The sequence below is a fragment of the Mobula birostris genome, chromosome 26, assembly GCF_030028105.1.
Source record: "Mobula birostris isolate sMobBir1 chromosome 26, sMobBir1.hap1, whole genome shotgun sequence".
In the NCBI taxonomy this organism is placed as follows: domain Eukaryota; kingdom Metazoa; phylum Chordata; class Chondrichthyes; order Myliobatiformes; family Myliobatidae; genus Mobula; species Mobula birostris.
In genome coordinates this window covers 45,093,468-45,115,882 of record NC_092395.1, presented here as the reverse complement: position 1 = coordinate 45,115,882, position 22,415 = coordinate 45,093,468, and positions in this window count along the sequence as shown.

Genomic DNA, 22,415 nt, shown 5'->3' with positions numbered 1-22,415 from the left:
CAAGATCCCCACTATCAAGGCCATGACATCTTTTTGCAGCTACTCTTGGTCAGGAGATTCAGAAGCCTGAAGTCCCATACCACTAGGTTCCAGACAATATTCCCTAGAATTTTTTTTTCTTGCACAAATTATGAAAAAAGAAAATTCCAGCTGCACGGCAACAAAGGCTAGGTGCATGGAAGCATCTCAGTTACTGCGCGGCAGCGCACCTGTGCAGCTTAGAGGGAACAACTACTTCCCTTCGACCATTTGGTTCTTGAACCAAACTGAATAACCCTAATTACTACCCCAGGATAATAACACTATAAACACTTTGCACTACAATGGATGATGTTATTTTTATTCCAATTGTGTTTTATTGTATGATTTTGTATAATGTTTCATTTATATTTTCTTGTGAATGTGGTGACTCTAATACCATGTACTGTATCTGTGATGCTGCTGCAAGTTTTTCATTGTACCTGTGCATATATGTAAATAGATAGATATACTTTATTAATCCCGAGGGAAATTTGGTTTCATTACAGCCGCACCAACCAAGAATAGAGCGTAAATATAGCAATACAAAAACCACAAACAATCAAACAGCAAAATACAAACAATGCCAGATGGAAAATAAGTCCAGGACCAGTCTATTGGCCCAGGGTGTCTGACCCTCCACGGGAGGAGCTGCACATTCAATGGCCACAGGCAGGAATGACCTCCCATGCCGCCAAGTGTTGTATGTACTTGTGCATATGATAATAAACTCAACTTTGATGTTTTCTTCCTCAGTTTATACTGAGGGTCTTCAACCTGAAACATTAGCTGTCTCACTTTCCATAGATACTGCCTAACCCACTGAGTGTTATCAGATTTTCTGCTATTCTTTACTGAATGATTCATTTCCTAATGCCCCACAGGCTCTCCACCACCTACAAGCCACAAGGAGTGTGACGTAACACTCTCCATTTATTTAGGTGGGTAAAATCTATAGCTCAAGTTGCTTGATAAGCATCTAACAAATTTAAAGAAACCCACTTTATGGACATCCACCAGCCACCCTTAACTTTGATTCCTTCATCACCAGCACAGTGGCCATGATGTGTACCATTAAAAAAAATGCACGGTAGTTAGCTGTTCAGGTTACTCCAGCAGCATCTCCCAAACCAGCAATCTCTATGACCAAGGAGAACAAGGGTAACAATCACATTGGAACACCACCATCTATAGGATTCCCATTTCATAGACCTTCCCAGTTTGGAAATACATCACCTGTCCTTCCTTGTCACTGGCTCGAAACCCTAGTACTCCCCATCAACAGTGGAGTGCAATTACCATCACCAAAAGGACTGAGGTGGTCCAACAGCTGGGTTTATATCTATGAATGCTAACATGACAGTTCATCATCAGTGGCATTTTATTTATTGCCTATGATGGCAGCAGGCTTTACAAATGGGGTAAAACAAAGCAGACCATCGTGATGGATAGAACTCAGTTTCATCACATTTGCTACCAATTTCCACCTTCTGTCACTTTTCCTTAGTCTACTTCTATCTCTTGCTGTCCTCTTGCCCGTTTTTCACTATAATTCAAGTTTAAAAAATTATTTCCTACTCAGTTCTCATGAATGCCCATGGATCTGATAACCCTTACCACAGATACAGCCTGACATGTTGAGTTCTCAGCATTTCATTTTTTATTGTGTAGAGTAAACACTGAATGCTCAGGTACAATGCTTTCCCAAGGCTAAGCCACACCAGAAAGAAGATGACACTGACCAGCAAAATGAACAGGGAAAAAATCAAAAGGAATTGATCAGGAATGAATAGCACTAAGCAGATAAGTTGAGTCAGTACAGATCAAATAGTTTCATCTGCAATGTAAAATTCAAAATTATAAAAATAAGCAGCATTGCATAGAAAGCAGAAAAAATCTAATAAATCACCAACTTTCTATTCATTAAATTTCAATTCCCTTATGAAACATCCTTCCCAGAGCTTCATTCAGCTCATTTTTCAAAGTATGTAAATAAGATCCCAAAGAACAGAGTCAGGAAGGACAAAATGCTTCAGAATAAAACAGCAAAAACTAAGGGAATCATGTGTCCATCAGTCTAAAACTGCAGGAATTATTCCAAAACGTGTCAGATTTAAGCATCACGACCCAAACCTTTCTTCCACCCACCGCCTGACACATAGGTCGGACTCTTAAGGTTTCTGGAAAATTGTTAACGGGACCCCGGCTTTGAATATAATGCTGGAATTATAACTAGCAAACAGGGATTCTGCGTGGTCGGATTGTAAGCACGTCACCAGTTGTTCTTTGTGCTGTGCGAAAATCAACAATTTTCTATTTTTTGACGTTATAACTTCTGGAATAAACTGCGAACAGTTGTAAGAAAGCACAGCTAAGCAAGATGCAATTACCGCTCTGAACACTTGTTCCTGCAGCATTTCAGATTACAACAGCCTTTTTAAAATCACTTCACCGCCAAACCGACATTTAACTCTATTTTACGCCAATTGTTAAAACAATCGCGAAACGATAATAAAAACCAAACCATATGGGATAAGAAACAAATTAACACATTTAAAGTTTCGTTTAATATTCTCAGCTGTGATAATAAATCAAGGTATGCGAGACAATAATCTGACTTAGACACATATTTTCGTTTAATATTTATAATTTAGGTTGTATTACATTCTATTCAGTAAACGCCAATAAAAGATATTAAATGGGAATTAGCTTTTAGTGACCTTCTTTTCAGTTAGGGATGGTAGTGACTTCTCTCCCAAATCCGCCGTTTCAAGGTTGTTTAAAACTGCCTTAAATTGGGATTCACAGTATTTAAAGTCTATTCTCCCACAATTTTGGTACAATTATTACCTTATCGTGTGAAAGTTGCAAAGGTTAAAACAGTGAAAACAATTGTTTACGACATGTAAATCCGTGCAAGAAATAAAGCACGGGAAATGAATAGTCCCGGACACACAGCTGAAGGAGAGGGCCAACGGACCGGTTGGAAAATCAGCGCTGCATACGCTGAATTTTAAACTCGTTTTAAAAATAATTTGAATGTAATGCATAATGTATACACAATGTGTAATTTTTCGAACAAGTCATTTGCTGGTCAAGTACATCAACTTTCTATTTTGATACGTGATATGTTAAATATATTATTTCCATACAATTGAACGGATTGAAACTAACAGTAAACCCAAAATCTGAGACGGCCTCGGTCCGTCGACCTATGGCTGCTCCGCGTTAGTCTCACTAGCCATTGCCCTTCTTGCAGAAGCTTACCCAACTCCCTAAAACGCTGCATTGCATCTGTTGGTCCCATCGATCCACTGTGAGCCTCATAACTTTCTTTGCAAATAGTACGTCGCATCATGTCACTGTTGCCAGATCTATGTTCCAGAAGTTTGAACGCTCTGCCAATGGGAACAATATCTCTTTTTCGACTCAGTCTACTGTACATCCATCGTTAGCGTACGACCTCTCTGATCTTCTCGCAACTATACTCCCAATTCCACCCGTCTCTCGTCCCTGAGAACACTTCGGTAAATAATTATGTACCCTTCAAAGCCTTTCCATCTTCCCCAAGTACAGTACCAAGTAATGGACACGGTACCCCCATTGTAACCGCACCTGTGTTTAATAAATGTTCGTGACAGCCTCGCTAGAATAATCCGTTTATGAAGACTAGCTTTTTAAAAAAGTCTCAATTTGCCCTTCAGTCTCAACAAACTACGCACAGTTTGTTCTTGTCTCCTTTTCAGAATTGAGCGTTTTCTCTATTAGCATCGTATCCTTATCACCAAAGTGTATCAGTTTACATTTCTCTATATTAAATTTCCCTTACCCGCCCCCCCCCCATCTGTCTGTACATATCCTCTATGGTCACTGGACCTCAAGCTTTTTCTCTGATGTAGGGAGTGGGTCTGAGATACATTTTATTGTACTTACACTTGCACTTTTACGGACCGAAGACTTCTGCGGAGAGAACGAAACGAACCTATTGGAAGCCACGTTGTAGGGACCCACAGTTAGAGTCAAATAAGAATTTAAAACTTCAACGTGTAACTTTTTTTAACAAAATCTAGTTGTTTCGTTTATAAGGAAATTCATTCTATCAATCTAACGCATTGCAGTTTTAAATGCTTTAAACAAAAACTACGTACTAATTTTTCAAGTTAGCATTCTACCAATCCCCGGATTTCCGTTCGCCTCGAAGCTGTGTTCAGTAAAAACCGATTCACTGATCATGGCTCATGAGGCAGATTCTTGCACTTACCTGCCGGGATCTTTCAGAATGAAATAAACAAAATTATTTAGACAGGGTTACCTATTACACACATGCAATCCGTACCACTGAAGAACTGGAAGCTATCAGCGGAATACATTGTTAACGGATGGCTTAATGTTAAAAGCAAGCAACCAAAGGCATCGGGTTAACTAGTTACAGAAACCAAGTGGTTGTCCAGCAGAGCAGAGTAATACCCAACAATCGTTGTGACGCTGGTATAAGAATAGCCAAAGAAGTTGTCTCTTAAAAAGATTTTCTGGGACCTCAGAAAGAAAGAAATGTGTTAAATGAATGGAGAACAACAACTTATAGCCGAAAGTCAAAAATTCTATAACGAGATCAAAGATAATCTCGCTTGAGGCTTAATTGGTCGGCAGGGAACTCATGTGGCCTTTATAGTGGAAAATGTGCGATATTTCATGTCAGACTTGAGTAACTGTCTCAGATCGATCGAGTTGCCTCATTAAGGGTGGGATTCCTCCGTTGGTTTATTGGACACCCTCACTATCCCAAGAATCCAGTCGTGGAGCCAACACACGCACACAATCAACACCGCGGCTTCCTCCAGTGAGGAAGAAATCAGTTTTGAAGCATTCCTCAGTAGAGTAACTACATCAAGGTTTAATGGAAAGTTTAGAAATAGCGAATTTCAAATTTGACATGCTGTCGGAAGAAGTGCAATTCCGCAATTGAATATTTTGGGGATTTTATGACTTAACGCAAATCTTTTCAGATTAGAAACCGCGTCTCTCGAGAAATGAATTCGGAAACAAATCCTTGCGCCATTTGGCGAGGTAGTCCTTGATTTAATATCCTGCAAAATTTTAAACCGTCTTTAATGTGTTCCATCCTGGCCGCCGATTGTATTATTGAAGCCTGGGGTTAGGTTTGACATTTTGCCCCTTAGGTTCGCTTCTAAAACTAAGACTTGGTTTAGTGGACGTTTAGAGTTGCGATCTGCGGACACCGCATTTAAAACTCCGCCAACATTAACCCGCTTGATTTAGTTAGTACTTTGTCATATTCATACGTTGTATTTCGCAGTTTTTTTTTGTCGGTAGAATTTCCAATGACAGTTTGCATTCAGCAACAATTAAGGGTCTTCATGAGAAAAATACACAATCTATTTTCACTCCCAATAACATGTTTTTATAAAAATCAACAAATTATGTACGAATGTAGCTTCAACAAACATATATTAAGATTACTACAATGTAAACTAAGACTGCAGTCTTTCAAAGGGAATTATTTTGATAATTCTGTACATTTTATTCACGCAATAAAATGTTAAAAAAGGAAGTTAAGAAAAATCATGCAAACATACCGACCTGAAACATTAACTGGTTTCCTCTCCACGGAGGTTGTCTGTACTACGGAATCCTTCACCCGTTCTTATTTTATATCATTAGCTTTCCAGTTTACTGAAAATCTCTCTCATTTTAATTTTACAGAACATCCTGCAATTATCAGAATCAATTAAAAACATCAAATGATTTACTGAAAGAACTTGTGTCAATATCTGTAAAGGAAAAATTAAGTTTAAAGCAAGGCTTTCTAGATAGATTGTACATACACTTTTCGTAGCATTCAAATTTTGCCATGGAAAATACATGAGAAGGAATTATCTGAAGCAACCCTTTACTTAAAAAAAACTTAAATAACGAAGAGTACTGCTACGCTGACTGCACGTCAACCTAACTGTAAGGGCGGGAACAGGTCGGGGCGGACGAACATGCATTGCCATTAGGGTAGGATGCGTGATGGCTTTGTAAATTCAAACAAAAACCTATTCTAATTGCAACAAAAGATTGCTGGAAATACCTCGAGAGCACTGTTTCTTTTGTGAAGGGCTCTCTGCTGGAGGAGCTGGTTGTAGCTGCCGCCTCATTTCCTTCATGGTAATTTGACAGAGAGCAGTCTTTCTCTGGGCTTTTTATAGCTGTAGGTTGAACTGAAGGGAGGAGCAACTGGGAGCCAACATTAACGCTGTCACTTACCCATTTTAGTGTTACATCAGAAGCAACCGCATCTGTTTCAGAAATAAACATGATTAGAATCACCTTTCGCCTCACCCTCAATTTATTTTTGTAATGTATTTTGCAATTTTTTTTTGAGGGGGAACAACTTTACAATTCTCACTAAAGAACCAAAAAAGCCTTGCCATATAAATGTCTGTTCAATGGGGTCTCTTGGATAGAAAAGATCTGTCAGAAGCCTTCAGGGAGGGGCAAGGAGCCAGGCCGGGTGCAGGTAAATTGAAGAGGAGTCGAAGGGAGGAACAGATTCGAGTTCAATTCTGAGTTTTGACTGAGTCCGGGAGTTGTTTTAATTTTCCAGGCAAGGCTCAGGAATAGGGATAGGATGAGGACGAATTTATCTGATGCAGTGATTTTGTTTGGAGACAGACCAATTTTACATTTTTGGCTGTGAAGAGAGAGCAGTTTGTTAGAGAACTGAAGACTTATAGAACTTTCCTGTAGAAATGGACATGTTCTCTTTAATAAAAAAATTATATTCCAAAATCTTTCACTACTGATTTTACATTTATTCCTTCAGTACATTTTAAATGAATATCCTTTATAATTTATTATAATGATCATTGTAACATCCATTCCTTTGTCTTCATAGTCTAGGTGTAGCTGAAGACTTTCATATTGTTCAATTGTCCTGTAAATGTATTTAAGATGTTTTGCCTGTCTTAACTGGAAGTCTTTCTTTCTGGAGAAGACATGAATTAATTCAGGTCCCATTCCTAGGCTTTAGACCTTATCTTTTGATGGGACTCCGTTATAATACTAAGAAAGTATTGCACTGACATCAAAAACAACAATCTGGATTTATAGCACAGTGACATTTTCTATGGAGGGCTATCAAGCTAGGATAACATGAAATGAGCAAATGTTAAATGCTTGAATTCTGAAGTAAAAACAGAAAATGTTGAAGACACTGATCAGGTCTGACAGCAATCTGTGGAAAGAGAAGTAGTGTTGGCATCTCCAGTCAGAGACCTGTAAAAGGATCACGAAGTAACATAAGGTCAAATCAGGCCAAAGAATAAAAAGCATTGTCAAAGAGGCAGGTTTACGGAGTGGGGAGGGGGAGCTAGTGAAGTGGAGAAGTTCTGTAAATGAGTTCCAAAACCAGTAATGGGGTAAACAAGTAAAACTGGGTAGGGGGAAAGGTTAGAGTGAAGGAGCACTGGGATCCCAGAGGGTTGTAATGTTGGAGAAAGTTACTCACTAAGGGCCTGAACAATAGATGAGCATGTCTCTTCATCTGAATCTTCAGGATCACATCATGCTATTCTGAAAATAGGCAGGGCCTACTCCTCATGTGAATGGTCTTTGACCAAATAATGCTTCCACTTGCACAAGTACTATAGTGTTTCCAGCATTTTCTGTTTTCTTTTCAATGCTCCAAGTGTCCTGAACAAGGTTGCAACAGCACAGAAGATTACACACAGTGGTGTCCTTATTAGGTACATCTGCTCAGATATGCAAATATTTAATCAGCCAATCATGTGGCAGGAACTCAACCCATAACATTACCTAGACATGGTCAAGATGTTCAGTTGTTGTTTAGGCCAAATATCAGAATGGGCAAGAAATATGATCTAAGTGACTGACCATTAGTGACTGTTGGTGCCAGACAGGGCGGTTTGAGTATCTCAGAGAATGCTGATCCTATGGGATTTTCAGGCACAACAGTTTCTAGAGTTTACAGAGAATGGTGCAACAAACAAAAGATGCCTTGTTAATGAGAGAAGTCTGAGCAGAATGGCCAGACTGGTTCAAGTTGACGGGGAGGTGACAGTAGCTCAAATAACCATGCATTATAACTGTGTTGTGCAAAAGAGATCTCTGAATGCACAAGACATTGAACCTTGAAGTGGAAGAGCTACAGTGGCAGAAGACTATGAACATACACTCAGTGGCCACTTTATTAGGTACAATTGGTAGGAACCTTGCTGCACGGGAAAATGTGAAATAAAGTCAGGAAATGCTGTAACTATACTGAACATGTCAAGCATTGCACCAAGCTGCTAAAGTGTTTATTCTGATACTCTCTCCACTGTTGTAGCTTAAACCATTTTCGCTGTAGAGCGAATGGTTGCCCTTTTGCATTGGAAAGGAGTGTGAGGAATCTAAAGTAATTATTTCTTTGTCACATCCTCTGGGATGTTTTGTTGCATCATTACAAATGTGTGGCTTTTTTCAAGATATTTTGTAGGTGGCAGACACATTGTTCTCTGATAAGATGTTCAGGGTCTAGCCATATGATCAGCAATTTTTTTGTTTGAATCCTCAAAATATTTTAAGATGGACTGTCACTTTTTTAATGGAGGATAGAGCTGAATCTTTTTCTCCACTTCTTCCCTTGATATAATATGTTTTATAGATAGTAGTCATATTCTCTTCCTTATTCAGTTGGTGGCTATTTACCTTCAGTGACCACTTTATTAGGTACCTGCTGTACCTGAGAAAGTGGCCATTGAGTGTATGTTTGTGGTCTTTTGCTTTTGTAGCCCATCCACTTCAAGGTTTGGTGTGTTCAGAGATGCTCTTCTGCACACCGCTGTTCTAACGTGTGGTTATTTGAGTAACTGTTGCCTTCTGTCAGCTTGAAGCAGTCTGGCCATTCTTCTCTGACATCTCTCATCAACAAGGCTCATTGGATGTTTTTTGTTTTTTTTTGCACTATCCTCTAACAAACTCTAGAGACTGTTGTATGTGAAAATCCCAGGAGGTCAGCAGGTTCTGAGATACCCAAACCCTGCATCTGGTACCAACAATCATTCCACATTCAGTCACTTAAGTCACATTTCTTGCCCATTTTGAAGTTTGGTCTGAAGGACAACTGAACCTCTTGACCATGTCTGGTTGCTTTTTTATGCATTGAGTTGCTGCCACGTGTTTGGCTGATTAGATATTTGCATTATGGAGAAGGTGTACAGGTGTACCTAATAAAGTGGCCACTGAGTGTATGTGTGAACTTTGATATTTTATACTTGAGTGCAAGTTGACTGTAGGGGGCATCACAGCCAACCCTATTTGATCTCTGTTCTCACAAATACTTGCACATTCTGGTAATCAGAAAACTTCATTTTTATTCTACCAGTGACAATTTTAACCTCAAGTTAAATCTTTCAATATTTCATTGTTCACCCTCTTAGAGATTAATAATTTTAAAATCTGAATTACAGCTGTTTAATCAGTTCTGCTCCAATGAAAAAGATCAGAGTTTTTAAACTTTGTTCATGCATAGCTTATAATATCTCAGTGGCACCATCTTGGTAGGATCAAGATGGTGCCAGTGAATCACAGTGGCATTCTGAGAGCCGCGGACAATACTTCTAAATATCTTTTAAATATACCTCTTTCAAATTATTCGCACTGTAATCTGCAACATGTAATTTCCCTTGAAGCAATGTACTTTAAAATCAACTTAATAACCTATAGATTTCACAATCGTCTGGTGTCTTGGTAGATCAGTCAAGTACCAGACACTTAAGCAGATGAAAGTTCAGCATCATGGCCAGAAGCGAGGCAGGTGGGGAGGACTCCAAGCCAGGTTGAAACGCATAGGGATGAGGCACCCCCCCCCCCCCCACCCAGCATCTTCTTAGCAAATGTGCAGTCGTTGGAAAACAAAATTGAGGACCTGAGTCAAGATTGCTGTATTGGTGGGAAATGAAGAACTGTTGTATTCCACATCTGAGCAAAACTTGGTTGTCTCCAAGCATGCCAGATAGAGTAGTCAAACTGGAAGGCTTCTAATGGACCGAACTACAGATTCAGAAAAGGCAAAAGGTAAAAGTGTGTGTTTCATGATAAATTCTCTGTGGTGCTCCAATGCGGCTGTTTTGTTGAACTTGTGCTCCCCCTTACCTTGAACACCTAAAAGTCAAATGCCGTCCGTTCTATTTACCTTAGGGGCTTTCCATCCATAATCATGACCGCAGTTTACATACCAACAGTGGTCAACTGCAGTCAAGTGCTTGCAATGCCGCATGATCCCATCTCCAAACAAGAAACAGTCAATCCCAATGCATTTCAGAATCAGAATCAGGTTTAATATTACCGGCACATGTCGTGAAGTTTGTTAACTTAGCGGCAGCAGTACCTTGCAATACATGATAAAATAGAACACAAATGAATAAGTAAACCGATTACAGTAAGTATATAAATGTTTATTAAATAGTGCAAAAACAGAAACAATTAAAAAATGTGAGATAGTGTTCATGGGTTCAATGCCCATTTAGGAATTGGATGGCAGGGAGGAAGAAGCTGTTCCTGAAGTGCTGTGTGTCTACCTTCAGGCTTCTGTATCTCCTTGCTGGTGGTAGCAATGAGAAGAGGACATGTCCTGGGTGATTGGGGTCCTTAATAATGCACTGCGGCTTGAAGATATTTTGGATACAACAGTGGCTAGTACCCATGATGGAGTTGAGTAGTTTTCCAACTTTCTGTAGCTTCTTTCGATCCTGTGCAGTAGCCCCCCACCTTCCCCACCCTCCATACCAGTGATGCAGCCTGTCAGAATACTCTCCATGGTACATCTGTAGAAGTTTTCAAATGTTTTGGGTGACAAACCAAATCTCCTCAAATTTCTAATGAAATGTAGCACAGTCTTGCCTTCTTTATAGCTGCATCGATATGTTGGGACTAGGTTAGATCTTCAGACCTATTCCACGCTGCATCTCAATAAATAAATAAATCTCACGGGTGAAGTGGCAATTCTGGACTAAACTTGAATCAACTAAGGATACTCAACAGTTGTGGCAGGGCTGGAATACTATCCCCTCTTATAAAGTTAAATCAAGTGATATAGATGACAGGAGAGCTTCATTTCCAGGTGAGTTCAATGCATTCTATGCTTGGTTTGACACCGTTGAAACAAAGAGGAGCCATCATGAATGAACTTCCACCTCCCCTGATGATCCAATAATTTCAGTGTCTGAGGCCGATGGGCACGCAGCCTTCAGGTGGGTGAACACATGAAAAACATTCCCCCCCCCCCCAGGTGGGGTATCTGGCCAAGTACTAAAGAACCCTGTGCTGATTAACTGGCTGGTGTGTTCACTGAGATCTTTAACCTCTCGCTTCAGCAATGTGTTATCCACCTGCTTCAAGCAGGCTTCAATCACACCGGTGCCAAAGAAGGGTGTGGTGACTTGCCGCAATGACCTATGCAGTAGCACTTGCATCCACAGTAATGAACGGTTTTGAGAGGTTGGTGATGAAACGTATCAGCTCCTGTCTGAGAGGCAACTTGGATCCGCTCCAATTTGCCGACCGGAGCAACAGGTCCACAACAGGTGCCATCTCATTGGCTCTTACCTCGATCCTGGGACATCTGGACAGCAAAGCTGCAAAAATCAGCATGCTCTTTATCAACTACAGCTCAGCATCGTCCCCTCAAAATTAATCAATAACCTCCAAGTCCTTGGCCTCAATATCTCCTGGTGCAATTAGACCCTCAATTTCCTCACTTGCAGACCCAGTCATTTTGTATTGGCAACAACATCTCCTCCACGATCCCCATCAGCACAGGGGCACCACAAGGCTGTGTGCTTAGCCCCCTGCTCTACTGGCTTTACACTTATGACTGTGTGGCTAAACACAGCTCCAACACCATATTCAAGTTTGCTGAAAACATCACTATCATAGACCAAATCAAAAGTGGTGATGATTCAGCATATAGAAGGGAGATTGAAAATCTGGCTGAGTGGTGTCATAACAACAACCTCTCATACAGTGTTAGCAAGATCAAGGAGCTGATTATTGACTTCAGAAGAAGGAACCCAGAGATCCATGAGCCAGTTCTCAACAGAGGATCAGGGCTGGAGAGGGTCAGCAACTTTGAATTCCTCGGTGTTATTATTTCAGAGGACCTGTCCTGGGCCCAGTACATAAATGCAATTACAAAGAAAGCACGGCTGTACCCTAGGAGTTTGTGGAAATTCAGTAGGACATCAAAAACTTTGATAGTCTTCTATAGACATGAAGTGAAGAGTAATTTGACTGGCTGCATCATAGTCTGGCATAGAAACACCAATGACCTTGAATGGAAAATCCTACAAAGGTAGTGGATATGGCCCGGTCCAACCATTGAGCAGATCTACGTGAAACGCTGTCACAGGAAAGTAGCATCCATCATCAGGGACCACCACCCAGGTCATGCTCTCTTCTCATTGCTGCCATCAGGAAGAAAGTACAAGAGCCTCAGGACTCACACCACCAGCTTCTGGAACAGTTACTATCCCTCAACAATCAGGCTCTTGAACCAAAAGGGATAACTTTGCTCAACTTCACTTGCCCCATCATTGAAATGGTCCCACAACCAGCGGACTCACTTTAAGGACTCTTCATCTCTAGTTCTCAATATTTCTTACTTATTTATTATTATTATTTCTTTCTTTTTGTATTTGCACAGTTTGCTGTCTGGTTAATCAGCCTAGTTGTGTAGTCTTTCATTGATTCTGTTATATTTATTATTCTATAGATTTATTGAGTATGCCCACAAGAAAATGAATCTCAGAGTTGTATATGGTGATATATATGTACGTTGATAATAAATTTACTTTGAACTTTTCATTCCCAAAATGATATGAGTAAATCCATTTTGAAGCCTTTCTATACTTCTAATATTCTCCTTAACAGTACAGAATGTCAATAAGTCTTCCAGCCATGCCCTAAAAAATAATTTATATAAACGCAATTTCATATGCTGGTTACACACATAAAAGTTGCTGGTGAACGCAGCAGGCCAGGCAGCATCTCTAGGAAGAGGTGCAGTCGACGTTTCAGGCCGAGACCCTTCGTCAGGACTTTTATGTGTGTTGCTTGAATTTCCAGCATCTGCAGAATTCCTGTTGTTCATATGCAGGTTATTGCATTCAATACCATTACATAAATATTACAACCCCATTTACCTTTGAATAACAGTGAGTTCGTATGCTGCAGCTTTATATCCTGTGATCTCTGTTCCTTTAGTCTTAAAACACTTAAAACATGTACTTATGACAATTTGCTATCCATTTATGCTTTGTTTGTCTGATGGCCTCCAGCCTTCATTCAATCCAAGTACCTGTACTCATGGAAATGATTGAAAATGGTTGCCACTTGATTCTCATCTGAAAAAAAGTGAACGGTGCATTCGGTGGGTGTGGGAGACCCAAGAACAACTTGATTCAATTTCAGTGAACTTATTATTGGAGTAATTGGGCTCCTGTCCAAATTGAGAGTTCAGAGTTGTCTAAATGTGCAACTGATCAACATATACACTGTGGATCCCGGGACCAAAAACCCCAAAATCCTCAAAGAGGATTGCTGCAGGAAAACATAACTTTCTGCATTTTCTTTTAAGGGTGCTGTTGGGCCAAAAAAGTCATCCATTCCCCACTTTCCCATGGAAAGTTCCCCTGAATCATGTTATGTTTCCTGCACTGCAACACAGGTTTGAATTTCCAGCAGACTGATGTGAAAGCTAGTTGATATCTGGCCATCAACACTTGCAAACTGCTGTATGCTGGTGAATTAAAGCGAGTTTTGGACCTGCAGGTGGAAGCCAGCACGGGTACTTAACTGTAACCGCTTTTCAAGGGGCACCTTGCGCAGATCTATAATATACACAGGCACTTTGAGGACATCTGCAGTAATTATTGTGCGAGGTGGCAGGTTTCTCCCCCTACCTGCTGCACATGGCCCTGCTTGACTTTGGCAGAACCATAAATAACATGAGCTTGTTGCTGATGTTCACTGCTGAGCAATAATGTTTGAAAGAAGTCTCTGTGTGGCGTCTTCATAAAAACATCTATTTCACCCTCAGCAACTCCTTTATCCATATTTTAACATTTTCACAACCACCAGTTGCTTTCTTAGTGTCTACCAATTTCATTGTCATTCATGGTTTACCCCCAGTAAAATTAGTTGTAACCAATCTAAAACAACAGTCTGTTAGAAGAACTCAGCAGATCAAGCAGTATCTGTGAGAGGAAAGGAATTTGGGTCAAAACCCTGCATCAAGACCCTGACAAACAACAGATTATTCATGCTCCAGATTCCAGCACCTGCAGTCCCTTGAATAACCAATCTAAAACTTGCTGTTATCCACCTTTTGCTATGTTTTGAGCAAAGACTTTGAGGAAAACATACAATCTTTTCACTACCTCTCCTACAATCCCCTCCAAAATCGCAGGTAGTTGGGGTCATAAAGAGACCTTTTGGCACACTGACCCTCATAAATTGGGGCAATGAGTGCAGGAGTCGGGATGTTATGTTAAAGTTGTAGAAGTTGCTGGTAATGCCAAATTAGGAAAATATGGAGTTCTATTATCAATAAGCTTGAAAGAATACAGAAACCATTTATAAGGATGCTGCCAGGACTTGACGACCGGAGTAATTGTGAGAGGTGAGAGGTTGAATAGTTTCGGACTTCCTTCCTGGAGGGCCAGTGAATAAGCGGAGATCTTATAGAGGTATAAAAATCATGAGGGGCGTGGATAGGGTGAATGAACATAGGCTTCTCCCCTCTCCTCTGTTTGGTTGAGAGTAGAATTAGATGTCATAGGTTTAGCGTGAAAGGTGTAATATTTAAAGGAAATTTGAGGTGGAACTTCCTCACTCACAAGGTGGTGCGAGTGTGGAATGAGCTGCCAGTGGATGTGGTAGATGCTGGTTCAGTTGTTACATTTAACAGTTTGGAAAGGTACATGGATGAAAGTGATTTGGAAGGTTGTAGACCAGATGCAGGTAGACAGAACTAGGCACAAGACTAGGATGGCACATACATTATGGCCTGGTGTAGTATTAAGTACACATCATCTAATCCCATGGTTTAAAAATAATTGCCTTGTCAGAAATTGGACGACATAGCTCAGTGTTTTAAATGGTCTATGATAGGATTGCAATGTACAAATGAGTAACTTTTGTGATATAGGGTTAACTTGCGTGTATGGCATACTTTAACACCTTTGCCTGGCATTTAAATATGAGCCAACACATGTCAGATATTTTACATGTAGGACAAACACCAATTAACTCCATCCATTGTACAATAATTTAGGTTTCTGATAGCTGAAGCTGTGTGATTTACTTCCACTTTAGAAAGATCATTGGCCAGTGTGCCATTCACTGTGCCATTTGCAGAATAACTTATCGACATGATTCCTGCTTCTGCAGTCTGTTTGCAACAGGCTGAGGAAATTGGCTGGAGAATGAATTTGCACGGTGTCATAGTGAGGTGCCATTTCTCCACCATATCTCTTTCTTCAGCTGGTTGAATTGAGTCACAACAACAATGTCATATTCAACATCAGCAGGACCAAGAAACCGATCGAGGACTTCAGGAAAGGGAAGTCAGGGGAACACACACTAGCCATCATAGAGAGGTCAGCAGTCAAAAGGGTGAGCGGCTTCTTCAAGTTCCTAGTTGTTAAAATCTTGGATAATCTGTCCTGAGCCCAACACATAGATGGTATCACAAAAAAAGGATGCCATGGGTTTCTACATTATTAGGAATTTGAGCAGATTTGCTATGTCACTAAAGATATTTGAACTTATCTTGCTCCAAAAGAAAGGTCAGAACTTATATATGCTTGTCAACACACTCCTGATACAAGCACTGCAAGCTCTGTCACGCCCTGTCACGCCAAGAGGTTACCCAGAGAGAAGAGGAGGTGCTAATCTCTAAATTTAAATAAGAGCATTTAGAATGGTATAATGGGGGAGTTATCTTAGGTGGACTGAATGAACAAGCAAAAAGAGAAACACTGGCATGTACAGTATTTAAACAGTAGGACGCTAATGCAAGGATTTAATCCAATCAAAATGAGAGACACAGGCATAATCTGTAGTTAACCAAGGAAGTAAAGGAAAATATTAACAAACAAGAGAAAATCTGTAGATGCTGGAAATCCCAGCAACATACCAAATGCTGGAGGAACTTAGCAGACCAGGCAGCATCTATGGGAAACAGTCGACCATTTGGACTGGAAAAAGGATGAGAAGTCAAAGCAAGAAGAATTGAAAACTAGGATAAACAAAATGGCAAGGGTGACCAGAGGACCGGGAAGCTTTTTAGATCCAGCAACAAAAGACTAGACAGATCATAGGAAGAGAGAAAATGAATTTCTGAGAGAAAATTTACATGTAATAAAAAGACTGTAAACTTTTCTACAGATGCATAAATAGAAAGAGCAGCTAAAGTAAATATGGGGCCTACGGAGAACAAAGCTGGTAAATTAAAACGAGGAAACAAAGAAGTCGTAGATGTGCTGATTAAATTGTTTTGCATCAGTGTTCACAGTGGAATTATTTCTCATATCTCCAAACTGGCATGGGCTACTTTGAAATAACATAGTAGAGCTATAACAATTCCAATTATAAGAAATAAGGTATTGGAGAAACTCAGGGGGCTACAGGCAACAAATTGACAGGATCTGATGGACCAAATGTTAGGGTTTTAAGAGAAATGGATGCAGAGGTATTGGATCCATTGCTGAAATATTTCATAACTCCCTGAACTCTGGGAGGGTATCAAAAGATTGGAACATAACCAGTGTAACTCCCTTATTCAAAAAGGGAGAAAGGCACGGAATTACAGGATCATTAATTTAACAGCTGTTATTGAACATAGAACATAGAAGAGTACAGTACAGTACAGGCCAACCTCTTAACCCACTCTAAGATCAACCTAGCCCTTCCCTCCCTCACAGCTCTCCATTTTTCTTTCATCCATACATCGATCTATGAGTCTCTTAAATGTCTTTAATGTATCTCCTCTATCACCAACCCTTGCAATGTGTTCCACACACGTGTAAAAAATCCACTTCTGACAACTTCCCTATACTTTCCTCCATCACCTTAAAATTATGCCTCCTTTTATTAGTCATTTCTGTCCTGGTAAAATGTCCCTAGCTGTTCAGTCTGTCTATGTCTGTTATCATCTTGTACACCTCTATCAAGTTACCTCTCATTTTCCTTCACTCCAAAGAGAAAAACCCTAGTTCGTTCAACCTATCTTCATAAGATACGCCCACTAGTCCAGGCAGTATCCTGGTAAATCTCCTCTGCACCCTCTCTAAAGGTGACCAGATGAGACGACCAGACTGAACACAAAACACCAAGTTGGACTAACCAGAGTTTTATAGAGTCGTAACATTACCTTGTGGCTCTTAATGTGAATCCACTGACTACTGAAGGTCAACACTCTCTATGCCTTCTTAAGCATCCTATGAATTTGTGCGGCAACTTTGAAGGATCAATAATTATAAACCCCAAGATCCTCCTGTTTCTTCACACTGCTAAGAATCCTGCCATTAACCGTGTGCTCTGCCTTCAAGATCAACCTTTCAAAGTGTACCACTTCACATTATTCCAAATTGAATTCCATCTGTCACTTCTCAGCCGAGCTCTGCATCCTGTCTATGTCCCATTCTAACCTACTACAACTTTCTTCCCTGTCCACTACTACACCAATCTTAATGTCATCTGCAAAGTTACTAACCCACCCTTCCACTTTCTCACCTAAATCATTTGTAAAAGTCACAAAGGGTAGTGGTCCCAGAACAGTTCTCTGCAGAACACCACTTGTCACCAACCGCTAAGAAGAATATGTTTCATGTGCTACCACCCTCTGCCTCTGCGGGCAAGCCAATTCTGAATTCACCCAGCCAAATTTTCCTGGATCCCACACCTCCTGACTTTCTGAATGAGCCTACCATGGGGAAACTTGTCAAACACCTTACTAAGTTCAATATACACCATTCACAGCTCTGTCCTTATCAATTTGTTTTGACACTCCTTAGAGGATTTAATCAGGCTCGTGAGGCATGACTTGCCCATCACAAAGCCATGCTGACTATTCTCGATCAGACTATGCTTCTCCAAATGCTCGTAAATCCTGTCTCTAAGACTCCTCTCCTATAATTGCCCACCACTAACACAAGGCTCACTGGTCTGTAATGCACAAGATTATCCCTATTACCTTTATTGAAAAAAGGAATAACATTTCCCACCCTCCAATCATTTGGTACTACTCCTGTAGCCAATGAGGAGGCAACGATCATCACCAAAGATGCAACTCTTCCTTCGCTTGCTGTAGTAATCTGGGCTGTATCCTGACTAGTCCTGGAGTCTTATATATACTTTTTAAAAAAGTTCCAGCGCATCCTCTTTCTTAACATTGACATGTTCTAGCATATTAACCTGCTCTACACTATCTTCAATTTTGTTACATTCCCTCTCACTGGTGAATGCTGAAGCAAAATATTTATTTAAAACCTGGCCTACCTCATCTGACTCCAGGCACTTATCTTCCCTTTTATCCCTGATTAGTCCTAACCCTACTGCAAGTCATCCTCCTGTTCTTCACGTACATATAGAATGTTTTGGAATTTCCTTAATCCTGTTTACCAAATCCTTCTCACATTTGCATCTAGCTCTTCACAGTCCATTCTTATGTTCTTTCCTGGCTACTTTATAACTCAAGAGTCCTGTCTGATCTTTGCTTCTTGAAGTATACTTCTTTTTCCTTCTTGACTAAATTTTCTACTTCTCTTGTCAAGCAGGTGTCCTTCACCTTGCTATCTTTTTCCTGCCTGAATGAGACAAACTTATCCAGAACCCACTGCAAGAACTCACTGAGCAACCTCTATGTTTCCATTGTACATTTCCCTGAGTACATTAGTTCCCTATTTATGTTCCCAGGTTCCTGCCTAATAGCATCATAATTCATCCACCTTCAATTCCCCCACACCATCTGCTCCTATCCCTGTCCACGTCTGTGGTAAAAGTCAGGGAGTTGTGGTCAATGTCTTCAAAATGCTCACTCCACCAAGATATCTGTCACCCGACCAGGTTCATTGCCTCATACCAGACCCTGCATGGCCTCTCCTCTGATTGGCCTGTGTATATATTGTGTCGGAAATCCTCCAATTTATACCCCAATAACACCTTTTGCACCAAGGAGACGCCAATCAATATTAGACGTTGAAGTCACCCATGATAACCCTGTTATTTATGCACCTTCCCAAAATATGCCTCCTGATAGAGTGATTATTCCATTCCTGTTTCTGACTTCCACCTACACTGACTCAGTGGATAATCTCTCCACGATATCCTCCATTTCAGCAGCTGTGATACTATCCCTGAATAGCAATGCCACTCCCCCATCTTTTTTATCTCCCTCCTTGTCCCTTTTGAGACATCCAAACCCCAGAACATCCAGCAGACATTCCTGCCCTTGTAATGCCCACAACATTGTAGTTCCATGTACTGACTCATGGTGTAAATTCATCACTTTTGCTCCTGATACCTCTCACGTTAAAATAGATACAACTATCATGCCCTGCTCACTGTCTGTCCTTCTCATAGTCTCTCTAAATGTTGTATCTACCTTCACACTAACTGCATCATCCTCTGGCCTGTCACTCTGATTCCCATCCTCTATCAAAATTCAGACGCTCTCCAAACAGCTCTAACAAATCTGCCCATAAAGATATTGGCCCTCCTCAAGTTCAGGTGTAACCCATGTCTTTTGTACAGGTCATAACTTCCCCAGAACAGATTCCAATGATCCACAAATCTGAAACCCTGCTCCCTGAACCAATTCCTCAGCCATATCATCCTATTCCTACCTCAATGGTGCATGGCACACCAGCAATCCAGAGATTACTATCCCCGAGGCCCTGCTTTTCGGCTTCCTAACTCTCTTTCTTCTCTCTTCGGGACCTCATTCCTTTTCCTATTGCTGTTAATAATGCCAACCTCTACTGGTTGCTTAGCCTCCCCATTTAGAATGCCACGGACCTGATCCGAGATGTCACTGGCTCTGACCCGTGGCAGGCAACATACCTTCTGGGAGTCCCTTTTGCATCCGGATAAATCTCCTGTCCCCCTATTTAGGGGAAGGATAGTGAGGGTAAGAAAAGCTAAGCATAGGAGGATTTGACAAATGAATGCCTGGCTGAGGAATTAGTACGAGGGGCAGGGTTTCAGATGTTTGAATCATTGGGATCTCTTGAGGGGAAGTTATGACCTATAAAAAAGGATGGCTTACACCTGAATTTGAGGGGAACCTATATCTTTACAGGCATTTTCCCACAGCTGCTGGGGAGGGTTAAAACTATTTGGTAAGAGGATGGGAACCGGAGTGACAGGGCAGAGGATAGAGCAGTTGGTATGCAAGTAGAGGCAGTGTGTAGTGAGTCCGTGGAAGATAGGGAGATGATCAGGAAAAATTGCAGTCAGTGGGATAGATTGAAGTGTGTCTTTAAACTAAATAGTCGATTCGACAGTTTAAAAGTTTGGAAAAGTGAGGATAAAGTAAAAGGGAAGGAGAGTGCAGGAGAGACTACAAAAGTCTCCAGAACAGAAGGCAATGAAAAAAGCAATAAGGAGAGAGAAGAATGATATATGAAGGTAAGCTCTCCAATAGTATAAAAGAACATAAGAACATAAGAAATAGGAGCAGGAGTAGGCCATCTGGCCCATCGAGCCTGCTCTGCCATTCAATAAGATCATGGCTGATCTCTCCGTAAACTTAGCTCCATCTACCTTTTCCCCATAACCCTTAATTTCTTTACTATGTAAAAACCTAGCTAACTGTTTCTTAAATATATTTAGTGAAGAAGCCTGGGCAGAGAATTCCACAGATTCACTACTCTCTGGGAAAAACAGTTTCTTCTCATCTCCGTTCTAAATCATCTCCCCTGAATCTTGAGGCAATGTCCCCTAGTTCTAGTCTCACCTACCAATGGAAACAACTTTCCTACTTCTATCTTATCTATCCCTTTCAAAATTTTGTATATTTCTATAAGATCTCCTCTCATTCTTCTGATCTCCAGAGAGTATCGTCCCAGGCGACTCAATCTCTCCTCATAGCTTAACCCCTTCATCCCTGGAATCAACTTGGTGAACCTCCTCTGCACTGCCTCCAAAGCCAGTATATCCTTCCTCAAGACCAGAACTGCACACAGTACTTCAGGTGCAGCCTCACCAGTACCCTGCATAGTTGCAGAATGACCTCCCTACTCTTGAGTTCAATCCCTCTAGCAATGAAGGCCAACATTCCATTTACCTTCTTAATAACCTGTTGTACCTGCAAGCCAACTTTTTGTGATCCATGCACAAGCATTCCCAAGCCCCTCTGCACAACAGCATGCTGCAATCTTTCACCATTTAGATAATAATCTGCTCTTCTATTATTCCTTCCAAAGTGGATGATCTCGCATTTACCAATGTTGTATTCCATCTGCCAGACCTTGGCCCTCTCACTTAACCTATCTATATCCCTCTGCAGACTCTCCACATCCTCTGTACAATTTGCTTTTCCATTCAGTCTAGTGTCATCAGCAAATTTTGCTTTGCTACACTCAGTCCCCGCTTCCAAATCATCAATGTAAATGGTAAACAGCTGCGGGCCCAGCAACGACCCCTGCGGCACCCCACTCACCACTGACTGCCAACTGGAGAAACACCCATTTATACCAACTCTCTGCCATCTATTGGTTACGCAATCCACTATCTATGCCAATACACTTCCTCTGACTCCATGCATCCGTACCTCATTTATAAGTCTCTTCTATGGCATCTTATCAAATGTCTTCTGGAAATCCAATCACATCCACCTGTTCCCCTCAATCCACTGCACTCATTATGTCCTCAGAGAAATCCATTAAGTTTGTCAAACAGGACCTGCCCTTTCTGAATCCATACTGTGTCTGTCTAATGGAACCACTCATTTCTAAACGTTTTGCTATTTCTTCCTTAATGACAGATTCAAGCATTTGCCCGACTACAGATGTTAAGCTAATTGGCCTATAGTTGCCCATCTTTTGTCGACATCCTTTTTTAAAAAGTGGCATGACATTTGCTGTCTTCCAATCCGCCGGGACCTGCCCTGAGTCTAGAGAGTCTCGATAAATAATTATCAACGCATCCACTATAACCTCCGCCAATTCCTTCAGCACCCTGGGATGCATCCCATCAGGACCAGGGGACTTATCTACCTTCAGGACCTCTAGGTTGCTCTTCACTATCTCTTTAGTGACAGTGTTTTATCGAGGTCATCACCTCCCATTTCGTCTATAACATCCTTCTTTGGCATATTAGACGTGTCC